Source organism: Notechis scutatus, chromosome 4 (assembly GCF_049901735.1).
Source record: "Notechis scutatus isolate UNSWTSFEM ecotype Mainland chromosome 4, rNotScu1.2, whole genome shotgun sequence".
Classification (NCBI taxonomy): domain Eukaryota; kingdom Metazoa; phylum Chordata; class Lepidosauria; order Squamata; family Elapidae; genus Notechis; species Notechis scutatus.
In genome coordinates this window covers 53559600-53574438 of record NC_142012.1, presented here as the reverse complement: position 1 = coordinate 53574438, position 14839 = coordinate 53559600, and the positions used below count along the sequence as shown (strand labels likewise).

Here is a 14839-nt window from a genome sequence, read left to right as displayed (position 1 = left end):
CCTTCCTTCCTTCCTTCCTTCCTTCCTTCCTTCCTTCCTTCCTTCCTTCCTTCCTTCCTTCCTTCCTTCCTTCCTTCCTTCCTTCCTTCCTTCCTTCCTTCCTTCCTTCCTTCCTTTCCTTCCTTCCTTCCTTCCTTCCTTCCTTCCTTCCTTCCTTCCTTCCTTCCTTCCTTCCTTCCTTCCTTCCTTCCTTCCTTCCTTCCTTCCTTCCTTCCTTCCTTCCTTCCTTCCTTCCTTCCTTCCTTCCTTCCTTCCTTCCTTCCTTCCTTCCTTCCTTCCTCTGGTCATCCTTCTCACTAATGGACCAGACATCTATTTCCCAAGTCTACAATATATAACTAGACTGAAAATTGAGAAAAAAACACGGTTTAAATTTCTGCTCAGTTGGAATTTAAGGACAGGGTCTGAGTAGATCATTCAGAAATGAGCAAATGGAATGAGAAAACCTCCTTTTCCCCCTGAGATGAATGAATTCCCTCTAGTTTTCTTTCTGTCTTAGAGAAGGAAAACAGAAGCAAACCCTGGGACCACTTCAAGAGATCCACAGACTACAATCCGATCAGCCACAGGGACCCAAAGCCATAATCCAATACTTCAACCACAACTTGCAAGGCAACACAAGGACAAAAGGCAGGCAGGACGTGAAATAGAGAGAGATAGAAAAAAATCATCATTTTTACCTTTCTCTGAATCCGGAAAAGCATGGAAAAATAGAGCAGAGAGAGTTAGGAAAAGCACAGAAGAAACTCACCCCCTTCTCACCCTCCCTGTCCTTGACTAAGTCGAACAACAACTTCTCTTTTGCACTGTTCTAGTTGGAGGTTGTCCATGTTTGGAAATATTTTTGGAAGTTGTCACGAGGCCTGGGAGGATGAGCTGAATGGCAGGCAACACATGAAGTGAAATATGGGCTTAAAATATCACACATCAAAATCGGGAATGCAGACGACATGTGCACTCTTTCTTGTTGCATTTTCCAAGAGGAGATCATATTGAAAGCGACAATGTCAAAACAAATGAATAAGTAATGCATTTGCACTACATAATGCAGGCTTTTCCACCATCTTTCCCATTTTTTCCCTTTCTTTAAGGCCAACACCCTGGATTCTGTACCGATTCTGAAAAGAAAATTGTTTTTTCTCCCCCTTTCGTTATCCTTTTATGTGCACAGATTTTTTTTAAAAAAGGAAATCCATTCGTCCTTTGGGCTAAATAATAATAATTTTAAAAAGAGGTCATGCCAAGAAAACATTCATGTTATTAATTATTACAGCAAGGGAAAAAAAGATGCATACATTAAGGTTGGATATTATGAATGTCCTTATAATAAAGACAACTTAATTTGTGTCTTTTTTTAACTCTCTCCTAAATTTTTAAACTTGTTCAGCAAGTCATTGTCTCTTGAAATCAAAGTCAACATTACATCTGACCCAGACTTCCCAAAATAATGTACATTCGTAACACTTCATACTGGTATAAAAAGACTGTTTTCAAACACATTTATAAATGCTGCTATGGATGTAAGAAATGACTTTTTATACTTGTAATCAAATCTATGAATGCGTTTTCTGAACACAACTGAGGTGGATATTAATGACAACAATAATAATTTCAGTAGAATTATATCATCCAATAAGTAATGACACAGAATTTCCTATGTAACCAATAGATTAATATCTGATATAAACTTCGGTGACGTTTTAAAAGAAGGATTATGATATGACACTTTATGGTGGCACCAAAGTCAGCTGGCTTAAGGTAGTAAATCTAAATAACATTACAAATTCTTGCTATGGAGTAGAAGAGGTCTTCTCATTTACAAAACAATCCCTTCCAGCTCTTTATAGTACATTCTGCAAATAAATTAATTTTATTCAAAGCTGGAAAGAAATGGAGACTAAACCAATGACCTCAGTCCTTCAAGTATTGCAAAATGGCTGTTAGGTCCCCTCATAATCCTTCTCTTAATTAGGCTAAGCATACTTAATTTTCTTAGCTGTTCTTTGTATATTTTAGCCTCCAGTCCCCTAACCCTCTTTGTCGCTTTCCTCGGCACTCTTTCTAGAGCAGTGGTGGCTAACATTTTTGTGCTCCTATGCCAAAAATTGTGCGCACGTTTGCATGCTCATATTTGCGTGCCAGTACCCAGAAGGCAATACACGCCCCCACACCCCCTACACATGCGCGCATAATCCCCACCCACCTATGCTGTTCCCTTACCTGCACTATGCCTCACAGCTGATTTTCGGCTGGTTTGAGGCCTTTTTCAGCCTCCCAAAGTCTTGAGGAAGGCTTCTGCAGGCTTTGCAGGCCGAAAACTAGCCCATTTTGTCACTTCCGGTATTTTCGGAAAAACAGGAAATGACAAAACGGGGCTAGTTTTCAGCTTGCAAAGCCTGCAGAAGCCTTTCTCAAGCCTTTGGGAGGCCGAAAAGGCCTCAAACCAGCCGAAAATCAGCTGTGAGGCACGCGCATGCCCAGTGAGGTAAGTTTGCCTGCAGCTTGCGTGCCGGCACAAATGGCTCTGCATGCCACCTGTGGCACATGTGCCATAGTTCACCATCACGGGACTAGAGTCTCAACATCTTTTTTACATCATGGTGACCAAAACTGGACACAATATTCCAAGGGTGGTCCTACTAAGGCTTTGTAAAACGGTAGTAGAACTTCATGTGATCTCTAAGCTATCCCTCTACTCTTGCAGCTTGCCCTCGGAAGTTCTGGGAGCGCCATCACTTGAGACTTTCAAGAAGGGATTGGACTCCTATCTGTCAGAAATGGTGTAGGGTCTCCGCTTGGCAGGGGGTTGGGCTAGATGACCTACAAGGTCCCTTCCAACTCTGATTATCTGTTATCTGTCATGCAGCCCAGGATTGCACTGGCTTTTTTGGGGGGCCGCTGACACACACGGCTGGGTCGTATTTTTCCACTGCACCTTCTACGACAGTTTGGGAGTTGTGCTACGCACAACCCCTCCTACCCTACTCACCTTCCTCATCTTGACAAGTTTCTGAATATCTCTAGATGAGTTGTCCAATTTATTGTAATCACAATCACTCTTTAAGATATTCCCTTGGATGCTTTTAAAAATCCAAGTTCCTTGACATTTATAGTGAGTGTTATTGTTTTCTTGGTTTAGCTTTCTTTCTTTCTTTCTTTCTTTCTTTCTTTCTTTCTTTCTTTCTTTCTTTCTTTCTTTCTTTCTTTTTTTTCTTTTTTCCTTCCTTTCCTTCTGTTTCCTTTCCTTCTGTTTCCTTTCCTTCTGTTTCCTTTTCTTTCCTTCCTTTCCTTTCCTTTCTCTCCCTTTCCTTGTTTCCTTTCCTATCCTTTCTCTTCCTTTCCTTTCCTTTCTCTTCCTTTCCTTCTGTTTCCTTTCCTTTCTCTTCCTTTCTTCTTCCTCCTTTCCTTTCCTTCTCTTTCCTTCCCTTTCCTTTCCCTTCCTGTCCTTCTGTTTCCTTTCCTTCTGTTTCCTTTCCTTCTGTTTCCTTTCCTTTTCTTTCCTTTCCCTTCCTTTCCTTTCCTTCTGTTTGCTTTCCTTTCCTTTCCCTTTCCTCTCTCTCCAGGGATTTGTCCAGACAATCTTCAAGAATCACAGACAATTAAATGGAAAGGGGGAGGGGGGAGAAATAAAGGCCAAATTAAAAAGAAATAAATGGGCCAAAAAAAGAGAAACACGCAGGACCAAATTATCAACAGGAAAATGTCATTATTTGAATTTATTTGTTCGTTTTGTATTGTTTAATATTTTCTAACTCCACACAGCAGGGTGGCCAACTAATCTTGTATAGTAGTCCTCAACTTATGACCCACAATGGAGCCCAACATTTTGGTTGCTAAGTGAAACACTTGTAAAAACTGAGTTTTGCCCCATTTTGCGATCTTTCTGGACCCAATTGTTAAGTGAATCGCTGCCGTTATTAAGTTAGTGACACCATTGTTAAGTGAATCCCGTGACTTTGCTTGTCAGAAGGTTGCAAAAGGGGATGACGTGACCCTGGGACACTTTGACCGTCATAACTATGAATCAATTGTCAAGCATCTGAATTTTGATCACATGACCATGCAACGTTCGTACGTGTGAAAAATGCCCATAAGTGACTTTTTCAGCACCGTTGTAACTTAGAACAGAAAGTAAATCATCCGTTGTAAGTTGAGAACTACCTGTGTCATGTCCCTGGTGGAATCTGAATCCGAGGAGGAAGATGAACAGCTGACAGGGAGTGGGAGTGTGGCTCCGATGGCTATGGAGGAAACTGGGGAAGGGCAAAGTCTGGCTGGGCCTTCAGAGGAAGACGCAGGCCCACCCCCTCTTCATCCCAGGGCATGTAGGGAGGAACAGAGAAGGGAGCAATGTGGCTTACAGGAGAGAAAAGGGCCCTGACCCCCTTCATTGGCTGCAGCTGGGAAAACTGTTTAAAAAGGCACTTTTGGCTTTGCAAGTGGCTGCACTCCTCCATCCTCCCTTTCTGTTGGCAACTCTAAAAAGACTCTAGAAATATTTTATGAGTTGACATATACATTATGTCTACAGCATTCCCTCCCCACCCCCCAATCCACTAGAGAAATTACTGGAGCACTGTTTTTGTTTTAACCCGTCTTGATAAATTCATGCTGTCATTTGATTTTTCCTCCCAAGGTATTTACAGAATGCCTCTTCTCAGGTATGAATTTAGAGTTTCAGACTCCAGGTCCCCAGGTCCTCCTCCCCACCAACATTTGAAGATTATCAGATTTGTGCAAGGCTTTGGATTAGTGGAACAAAAGTTGTTTTCGACCCTGAAGAGATGCTACATAGCACAAGTCAAAGAGTTACTCTTTAAAGAGTAATGGTGCATTTTCCTGGGATTGTAGGACTGACTTTTGCAGCTGCAGGACAAGCTGGGAAGAAGCAGGCTTTGATATGAAGAATTTCTGACAGGTGCTATGTGCTATCCACCTGTGTTCCAAATCATATTTTCTTCTTCCCAATCTGAACTAATGGACACAATTATTGTAACTTTCTCCACCCTCCCACCTTTAAGCAGAATTAAACAGAATTAAAAGCAACCTGAAAAGAGTACCACAACAAGACAGTTTTTAAAGATCTAGACTCCTACATTTTCTAATCATTCATTGGTGTCATAAATCAGTAGCTCCCCTTCTTATATTTAGCCCAGCTGCAATATTAAACAGTTACAGATCGGGTGCATCTTTTTAAAAATTACATGCACTGTTTTCAAAAGTGATTTATATATTCAAAATATAGAGCCTGGATTAAGTTAGCAAATAAGAAAGAAAAGAGAGAGAGGGGAGGAGGGAGGGAGGGAGGGGAGAAGGAAGGAAAGAAAGAGGGAGGGAAGGAAGGAAAGAAGGAAAAGGAAAATGAAAGAAAGGGAGGGAGGGAAGAAGGAAGGAAATGGAGGAAAAGAAGAGATGGAAGCAAGAGGGAGGGAGGGAGGAGGGAGGAAAAAGAAAAAGAAAGGAAGGGGGTATGGAGGAAAAAAGGGAAGGAAGAGGGAGAGAGGAAGGAAAAAAGAAAGAAAGAAAAGGAGGGGAGAGGGTATGGAGGGAAAACAAGAGAGGGAAGGAAGGAAAAAGAAAGAAAAAGAAAGGAGGGAGGGAGGGAGGGAAGAAGGAAGGAAGCTTTCCATTGCTAGAATAAATTATTTACAATATGCGTGCCTCCCAAAACACATTTCTGAAATTAATAATTAAAAAAAAAACTGGTATGTCACTGTCGCTGAATTATGTTAATGGAGAAGTAACCGCTCCAAACATATAATAATTTAAAGTCTTTGGCTTTGTACAATTTGCTACGGATCGGATTACAAGTCGGCTTTATCATTTACACTTGGAAAACCAACGCGTAAGGATAGACAATAGTTTAAGTGGAAATTTCTCCTCACGTGTGTTGAGGGGTGAGGGGGAAAAAGAAAGAAAGAAAGGAAACAAGATTGATAGGACCCTGTGTTCTTTCAAATCCTCCTCTTCACCACCTTAATGAGGTTTCTTATAGATAGGTAGATTAGATAGAGATAGATAAATAGATAGATATAGATAGATAAGATAGATATAGACAGAGATAGATTAGATAGATAGATATAGATACAGAGATAGATAGATTAGATATAAATAAAGATATAGATGATAGATTAGATAGATATAGATATAGATAGATTAGATATAGATAGATAGATTAGATATAGATAGATAGATTAGATATGGATAGATAGATTAGATGGATAGATATAGATATAGATAATTTAACACACTGATAAGACACTTCTCTGTTTTCTATTCTTCAGCGGATATATCAAGGATAAAGAAAGCAAAGAATGACCAGCAATTCTACTAATCTCAAAGCATTTCTCTCACCTAGAGTGTGTATTTTTGGCTTTTGTTTTGCTTTTTGGTTCAAAGGAAAGAGACTTTATTTATCTTGGGGCGTGTTTGTGGGTCTCCCAACTTGCAAGACACTGTGATTAACAATTCATGAGCAATGCAAGAGGGTGCCATTCATCAAGGAAAGGCTGCAAAAAAGCGGTTTCCCCTTCCACGTGTCTCCAAATTAAACAACCAAATGCTCCAGAACCCGAAAAATAGGAACGTAGCATCTCATACAACCCCACGCAGGCCGCCTTGGCACCAACAAACCCCCGTGCGCCACCAGTCCAGGTCTCTCCCTATTTCAATATCCTGTTCATTATTGGCAGTTTCAAACATTTCCACCCCCAATCTGACCCCTCCTAAACTCTAAGAGCAAATTGTCCAGCGAGGAGGGGGGGGGGGCAAGGTGCCAATTTAAGCAGATCGATAGCTGAACCCAGTCACACCCTCTACCCCACACCCAGCAGACCTCCGACCAAAGAATCCACCATAAAAAGCTGCCGGATGTAAATGTGAGAAGTTGAAAGATTATCAGCACCGAAGGTGGTATTCAGCCAGATCAGACCGGTTCGGATGTACCGGTAGTGAAAATTTTGACTGGTTCAAAGAGAACCGACAAATACCACCTCTGCTGGCCCCTCCCCTCCCCTCCCACGAGTCTCCACGCACCCCGTTTTGGCTCCCAGGTAAGTGGAGGGAGGCTTACTACACACCTACCTAAACATTATTGTCACTGCTATTAGTCTTCTGTTTGAAGTACATTGACCTAGACAATATATCACTCACCAAGCACTTGTGTAGTTTAAAGGGGGGGGAGGGAACCCTATAAATACAATTATTAAAAAACACCCCCCCCCCCAAAAAAAAGCTGCCAGAGGGATCTTCTTGAGGGATCCAAGACCCGGCTTTTGCTGAGGAGAGAAGTCTACTCAGGGAGGAAATCTACTCACAGTGCAACTCTCCTTCCACGGGGGAGTCCAGCTATTCTGCCCAGCAGATGTTAGGTGCCACAGCTTCCCAAAAAGAAAATGAGAGGCGTCCTTGGCTTTTTATCGCACTTTGAGGGGGGGGAGGGGGGGGGACCTTCAGCCGGCGAAGAGTCAGGGAAGGAAAGCAGGACAAAAGGCATGCGGCTCTCTGCTTATTCAGCACTGGATCTCCATCGGTCCAGCCACTGGCAGCTCTCCTAAGTTTCTGACCTTACTCATCTTAAGAGCAAGAATTATGAGGGTCTTCTCAGCCAGCAGATCAAAGCACACAGCTCGTTTGGGGAGGGGTCTGCCTAGCTCCCTCCACTCCCCCCCCTTTCAGACCCTAGCATAGAGATCAGATAGCACAAAGCGCGTTTCTCTCTCTCCCTTCCTCAACCAAGTCCCCCCCTCCCTCTTTTGGAGTGTCTCCCTCCCCTCTCTTTCTCTCTCTCGTATTAAGCATTCCTAGAGAGCTGGGCTTGACAGCTCATTCACCCCGCATCAAGTTGGACCAGTCAACCCTGCCAGATGTTCTAATTCCCACTTTGCTCGGTGATGGGGGGGGGGGGGAGGATACCGCTAGGTTTTCTGAGCAACTCCACGGCTCCTCCTTGCTTTAAAAACCCGCTTTAAAAAAATAAATAATGATTGGAATCTCACATTTCTCTATCTAGGAAAAGATCTCAGCCACTCCTCCCACCGTCCTCGTTGTGCATCTCTATTATTACAAGGTTCTCCTCTCTCTCTCTCTCCCTCCCTCTCTCCCCCTCCCTCTCTCCCCCTCCCTCTCATTTGATCAGCTGCTCAAATTAACTGTTAAATGCCCGGGATCAAAGTAAAACAAATACCCTGCAAAAGAAATACACATGATTTGGCATGCATTCGTTGTGCAAATAGTTCTTTTGTCCAGGAAAGACTTAAATTATTGCTTGAGGCTAGTTAAAAAAGATCTTTTATGTATGTATGTATTATTAAGAGCCGTGGGGGCGCAGTGGTTAGAATGTAGTATTGCAGGCTGACTCTCTGCCCACTGCCAGGAGTTTGATCCTGACTGGCTCAGATTGACTCAGCCTGCCTTCCTTCCTCCCTCCCTCCCTTCAATCAATTGGAGAGATAACGTCTCGGAGTGATTGATATCATGGATACTTTCTAGATGCTTGATACCCTTCCTTCCTTCCTTTTCTCCCTCCCTCCCTCCCTCCCTTCCTTCCCAGTGGTTAGAATGCACTATTGCAGGCTGACTCTCTGCCAACTGCCAGTAGTTCGATCCTGACTGGCTGAAATATTGACTCAGCCTTCCTTCCTTCCTTCCTTCCTTCCTTCCTTCCTTCCTTCCTTCCTTCCTTCCTTCCTTCCTTCCTTCCTTCCTTCCTTCCCTTCCCTTCCCTCCTTCCTTCCTTCCCTTCCCAGTAATTAGAATGCCAGACTGCAGGCTAACTCTGACCAAAGCTGCAACCATCATAAATGTGAGTCGGTTGCCAAACGTCCAAATATAAATCACGTGACCATGGAGACACTGCAACAGTCGTAAGTGTGGAAAAAGGATCATATGTTGCTTTTTCCCAGTGCCGTCAAACAGCCACTAAGCAAACTGTAGAAAGTTGAGGTTTACCTATAATGTGTTTAAAAAGCACACAAACACACACAGTGTGTGTTTGTGTTTGTGTTTGAATTGCCTGACATCTTTTGACATAGGTGAGTTCAGCAAGGTCTCGCTCGGCTGTGCTATTAAAACCAGAGCTGGGTATTCAGCCGGTTCGGATCGGTTCTGTAGAACAGGTAGTGGACATTTTGAGTAGTTCGAAGAACTGGCAAATACCACCACTGACTGGCCTCGCCCCCATCTATTCACTGCCTCCTATCAAGTCCCAGCTGATTGGCTGCGTCTTCTTCGGTTGCCCTGCACAGGAGAACAGAGCTGGAAAGCAGGTTGATGGAGTGGGGATTTTGCAGTATAGCCTTCCCCTGCCACACCCACCAAGCCACACCATGCCCACCAAGCCACGCCCACAGAACTGGTAGTAAAAAATTTTGAATCCCGCCACTAATTAAAACATCTTTTCTTCCCCTCTTCCTCTCCAAACCACCACTTGGAGATCTGGAAGGGAGCATCCTGAGAGCCAGAAATATTCCTTTATCCTTAATTTTGGAGCCCTGATGTCAAATTTCCTGCAGTTGTGAAGTTTCCCTACTTCGAATTCAGTACAGCATTATTGCTGTTTGATGTTGGCGTCTTATCACCTTGGGAACGAAGAAGACAGGGCCTCTTTCATCCTGGATGCAAAATTTGGCCTAGGGATTGGGGAAAATTACAACTTCTGGGTTCGGTGCAGGTTTGATTCCCACGTTCTTCAGCTGTTTTCTGTAGGTAGTGAAAATCTACTTCAAGTTGATAGCTTCTTGTTCTGAGAGTGTTTTTTTTTTTTTAATGTTTCAAGAATGAAAAATGCTTCCAGGTCCCACAATGTTGTGTGTTTGGGTTTCGGGAGAGGGGGTGTCAAAAGGATTATGACTTAAGCAAAAAAACAGATTTTGCAGCTTGCGGCTGTGTGTGTAACTAGATGGTGTCACAATATTGTGGTGGGCCTATGGTGTATAGAGCAGTGGAGGCTAACCTTTTTGGACTCCTGTGCCAAAAATGGTGTGCACGCATGCACGCTCGCGTGCCAGCACCCAGAAGTCAATGCGCTCCCCATGCCCCCTACACATGCGTGTGCAATCCCTACCCCCCCACCCCCGCCACCCCCTTACTTGCACTGTGCCTCACAGCTGATTTTTGGCCGGTTTGAGGCCTTTTTCGGCCTCCCAGAGGCTTGAGGTAGGCTTCTGCAGGCTTTGCAGGCCGAAAACTAAGCCCATTTTGTCACTTCCGGTATTTTTTGAAAAACAAGAAGTGATGAAGTGGGCCTAGTTTTTGGGCTGCAAAGCATGCAGAAGCCTGCAGAAGCCTTCCTCAAGCCTCTGGAAGGCCGAAAAAGGCCTTAAACCAGCCGAAAAATCAGCTGTGAGGCGCGTGCATGCCTAGTGAGGTAAGTTTGCCAGCAGCTCGCGGGCCAGCACTAATGGCTCTGTGTGCCACCTGTGGCATGTATGCCATAGGTTCACCATCATGGGTAGGCTTGAACAATGTGGAAAATATGTGGACCAAGGGTTTAAAATTTACATTAAATGACTGTATAATCTAAAGGAAAATTTCCATAAGATGATGTAGCATTGGTATTTAACACCAGATAAGTTATCTAAGATGTACAAAGGTATGTCCAATGAATGTTGGAAGTGTAAAAGAGACGTTTTACCATCTATGGTAGATCTGTGATAATAAAAAAAAAATGGGGGGGAAGAGTGTGGTTCATATTTTAATAGAGAAGATTTTGAAAACAGAGATAAAAATGAAACCAGAACTTTTCCTTTTGGTTCTCATGGAGAAAGAATTGGGAGAAAAAGTTTGGAATTTTGTTGCTATGTAGGTTGACAGCAGCAAGACTATTGTATGCACAACAATGGAAGGATGCTTCGATTCCTACCATAGATGAATGGTTGCAGAAGCTGATGTCAAATGAATGTAAAAGGAAAAAAAGAATTCAGACAGACGAGCGTCTGTCACCCAACATCCCAGAGTTAACAACTGTCGATAAGAAAGACAAAAAAGGCTGCACAGTGAGGTGGCAGGACCTGGAGGCAGCAGATAATTTCGATCCCTTACAAACCCAAACACCTGATAACAGGCTGAAATTATAACAGCCAAGCAGCAAAATTAAGTGGCGCATCGGCTGTCCTTTTGGAGGATAGAGATTGAGTGCATGGGAGGGGAGACTGCTGTTGTGGCCCGACAGCAGACATCGGAGCTGGAGCAGAGTTGGACAGTGAGGAGGTTGGGGAGGAACATGGGCCAGTCCTGGAGTCTGGGGAAGGCTCTGACGAGGGCTCTGCATTGGAGGCAGAGATGGGTCCAGGGCCATCCGACAGTGATCAGCTGCCTTCGGAGTGGGAGATCAATGGGGCAAAAGAACAGCTGGAGCCTGTTCCTGATGTGCATATGCACAGAGCTGCTAGAAGAAGCGAACAGCTGAGGAACAAGGGCCAACTTGGGAATAAAGCCACAGGTGGACAGTGAATGGCCCCTTCCACAGGGGATAAAAGAGGAGCAAAAGGAGAATAGGGATTTGCAAGAGATAATTAGTTCATTTTGGCAAGTATTGTGACATCTGAAAGATATCGGCCTGGCAACACTCCAAGCCTGATAAAGGTCTGTAACTGGGAACTATCTTGAAAGACTATTGGCCGGGACTTTGTTGGAGAGGAAATTCATTGTAAATTAAATAAAAGGAGTTTATTGTGACTCGGACTCGGCTTTGTGCTGTTGGGGAAATCTAGGTCAGGACTCCTATTCCCATTCCTATTTTTCATTTTTGCGAAATAAAGATTTAACCCTGTGCCACACTGTTCATTTTACCCTCAGATTCCCGCCGTGTAATGCCAAGGTGATGAAAAGGCAGAAACGCGGAGACCCAAAGACACACATCTGGTGCATAGGTTGCCTCCTCTCCAGCTATCTGAGCTATGTATACGTCCATCTGTTAAAAGCCAGAGATTCCAACGCCTTTGCTCTCTTTTCGTGAGACTAAATCTTCTCTCTGACTGAATGATTGGCGGTGCAAGAGGAAGATTTAAGAACCTTCGTTGCTCTGATATATTGAAAAAAGGACTTTTGAAGGCTCATGTTGGACGTAGAATTTTGCTTCAATCAAATCCTTTGTCAGATGCCTTTTCATGACAAGATAAAAGAACTGAGGGAATCTTGTTCACACCATTAAACGTAACACAGAAGCGTCAAAAGACACCTGAAGCTCAAACAGCTTAAAATCCCAGCGCATTTTCAAACTACATCAAGACTTTGCAACATATTTCAAAATGCTTTCTCACTGACACACAGAAAGCCCTCCAAATAAATCAGTAGAGCAACCAAAATGATGAGGGGACTGGAGGCTAAAATATATGGCGAAGGGTTGCAGGAACTGGGCCTGGCTAGTCGAGTGAAGAGAAGGACCAGGGGAGACAGGAGAGCAGTCTTCCAATATTTGAGGGGCTGCCACAGAGAGGAGGAAGGGGTCAAGCTATTTTCTAAAGCACCTGAAGGCCAGACAAGGAATAATGGATGGAAACTGAACAAGGAGAGATTCAACCTGGAAATAAGGAAAAATTTTCAGACAGTGAGAAACAATCAACCCATGGAACAGACGTTGCCTTCAGGAGTTGTGGGAGCTTCATCACTGGAGGTTTTCGAGAAGAGACTGTCAGAAATGGAGTAGGGTCTCCTGCTTGAGTGGGATGGGGGGTTAGACCAGATGACCTACAAGGTCCCTTCCGACTCTGTTATTCTGTTCTGTTCGATTACGACACAGAGGGAAGGATTCCATGGCAGCTAAAAAAACGCGAGCGAGCAGCTGGACAGCTTCAACAAGTAGCCAAGATGTAACTTAGAAAAAAACAAATCTTGAAAATGCCAGAGAAGAAGAACAATGGGGAATGTCAAAAATTCAGTGTGATCAACCATATAGTGTTGTGAATGACGCTGTTGTGGTAACAAAGCTTCCTTTGATCCCTGGGGGGACGGTCTCTGGCACTTACGAGATCCAACAAAGCAGGACAGAATCACAAGACAGAGCAGAGGAACATGGGATGAGGAGTGGAAATCAGTAAGGCAGAAAATGACTGCCAGCAGACCTCACTTTGCCAATATATTCGTTTACTGGTAGACTAAAATCTTCACCCTAGTGCAGTGATAGCGAATCTTTTTGCTGTGGTGTGCTGAAAGTGCGCATGCCAGCACCCATAATACAATGCGCCCTGCCCCCCCAAGCATGCACGTGCAACACCCCCCGCTCCCTTACCTGAACTGCACATGCGCGCGCCTCCCGGCTGATTTTCGGCCTGTTTGAGGCCATTTTCGCCCTCCCGAAGGCTTGAGGGAAGCCTCTGCAGCCTTTGGAGGCCGAAAAACGGGCCCGTTTCGGCACTTCCGGTATTTCTGGAAGGCCTGTTTTTCTGTCCTATATTTCCTTGGTTTGAAGCCAAGCTGATAGGCAAGGCAGAGCAGATTGTGGCGAATCAGCTGTTTTACTTACTGGGGCTGAAAGTAAGTTTTAGAGCTGTTTTTTAACGTACCGCAAAGCGCGCGCTCACCGAACCGGTTGTTACCCCGGTTGAATCCCACCACTGCCTCCTGTGCACACGGTTTCATCCCCCTCAGCAATCTTTCTGCTTCCCAGACCAAGGTAACTTTACTCTCAATGGCTTCATTTTCCATTCAGATGTAACCCTGTCTTCTAAGAAGAATATATAATTTCTTTTTTTAATCTTTATGCACAAAAGGAATACGAAAGAAACGGATGCAAAAATGAAAAATATATACCAAGCTGCTGAATGTTAGAATAAGTTATTAAACCTTGGCCACATAAAACACTATTTAGCAGTGCATGCCATGTTACAAATGGAAAGTAAGCACTTATGTTAATTTTGGGATGAAGTCTGACTTTCTAATGTTGACTTATCTCTCCTCTTCTTCTTTTTTATTTGCAATCCTTGGTCGTGTGATGTAGCTATAATTCTTCAAACAATGATATATTCCTCAAATAAGGAGAGACCACTGCTTTTAAACAACAGCAGCAAAGATTTCCAAAATGACATGCAAACCATTCTATAATTCCCCAATCCAACTGTAAGATTTGTCGAACAAATTTGTACTGTCTGAGTTCCTTCATTCCTATTACGCTTTGCCATATGACCAACACTTTCACGATATTGTTTAAAAGTCCAAAAAGCATGAAAAAAGAGAGGATCCTTTGCTTAATGTCTGTTCTTCAAATCATAGAAGATATACTTCAGATTGGCTAGATCTCTTTGCAGTTGTGAGCTTAACTAGGACAATGAAGTCAACCAAAACCCTAATTAATTAAATTCAAACCCAGCGCTCGTATAAAAGCATTTTTTTTTTAAAGTTATTTGCTTTGTGGGCTCCTCTGAAGTGAAGACATCAGAACTGTTGCCGTTCTAATGAATTCTAGGCAAAAAAAAAAAAATTGCTTTCTTTTTTAACCTTTCAAACTACAAGAGGGTTTTCAGGTGTCAACTTCTGCGTTTCTTCCACCAAGTCTCAATTTTTAATAATATTTTTTTTCGATTTTAAAAATAATTTTTTAAAAAATAAATCACAGTTAAGATTCCCTACAAGTTTTCTGGAGTTTTGACATAATGTAGAATGATGTCTTGTTTGTTTACTTAATGCGTGTTAAATCTGCCTTTCAGGGACATTTGAAGACACTGGCAGCTTACAGCCTATTCTTAGGACAACACAACAATATTCTATACATATAAAAGTGAAATACCACTCGCGCATCATCACAAAATCTCCAGATCCGTAAAACCTACAAACTTGAAATTTGGCACGTATCATGTTCCTCTTGGCTTCTAGGGGCTCACTAAGAAAGGATTGTTTGAAATGA

General features: G+C 43.2%; 1 protein-coding gene across 16 annotated transcripts in view; it reads right to left on the bottom strand.

Moving 5' to 3' along the window:
- APBB2 (amyloid beta precursor protein binding family B member 2) overlaps positions 1–14839 on the bottom strand; it is a 95672-nt gene that overhangs the window by 24457 nt on the left and 56376 nt on the right. The window contains exon 1 of one of the 16 annotated variants that reach the window (XM_087965789.1): positions 752–865. The exons of 14 other annotated variants lie outside the window; for them this stretch is intronic. The gene's annotated coding sequence lies outside the window, so the exon portion shown is untranslated. Of the gene's footprint in view, positions 1–680; positions 866–14839 lie in introns of those variants that run through there. One more of the 16 variants, XM_026675353.2, reaches the window with a different exon arrangement.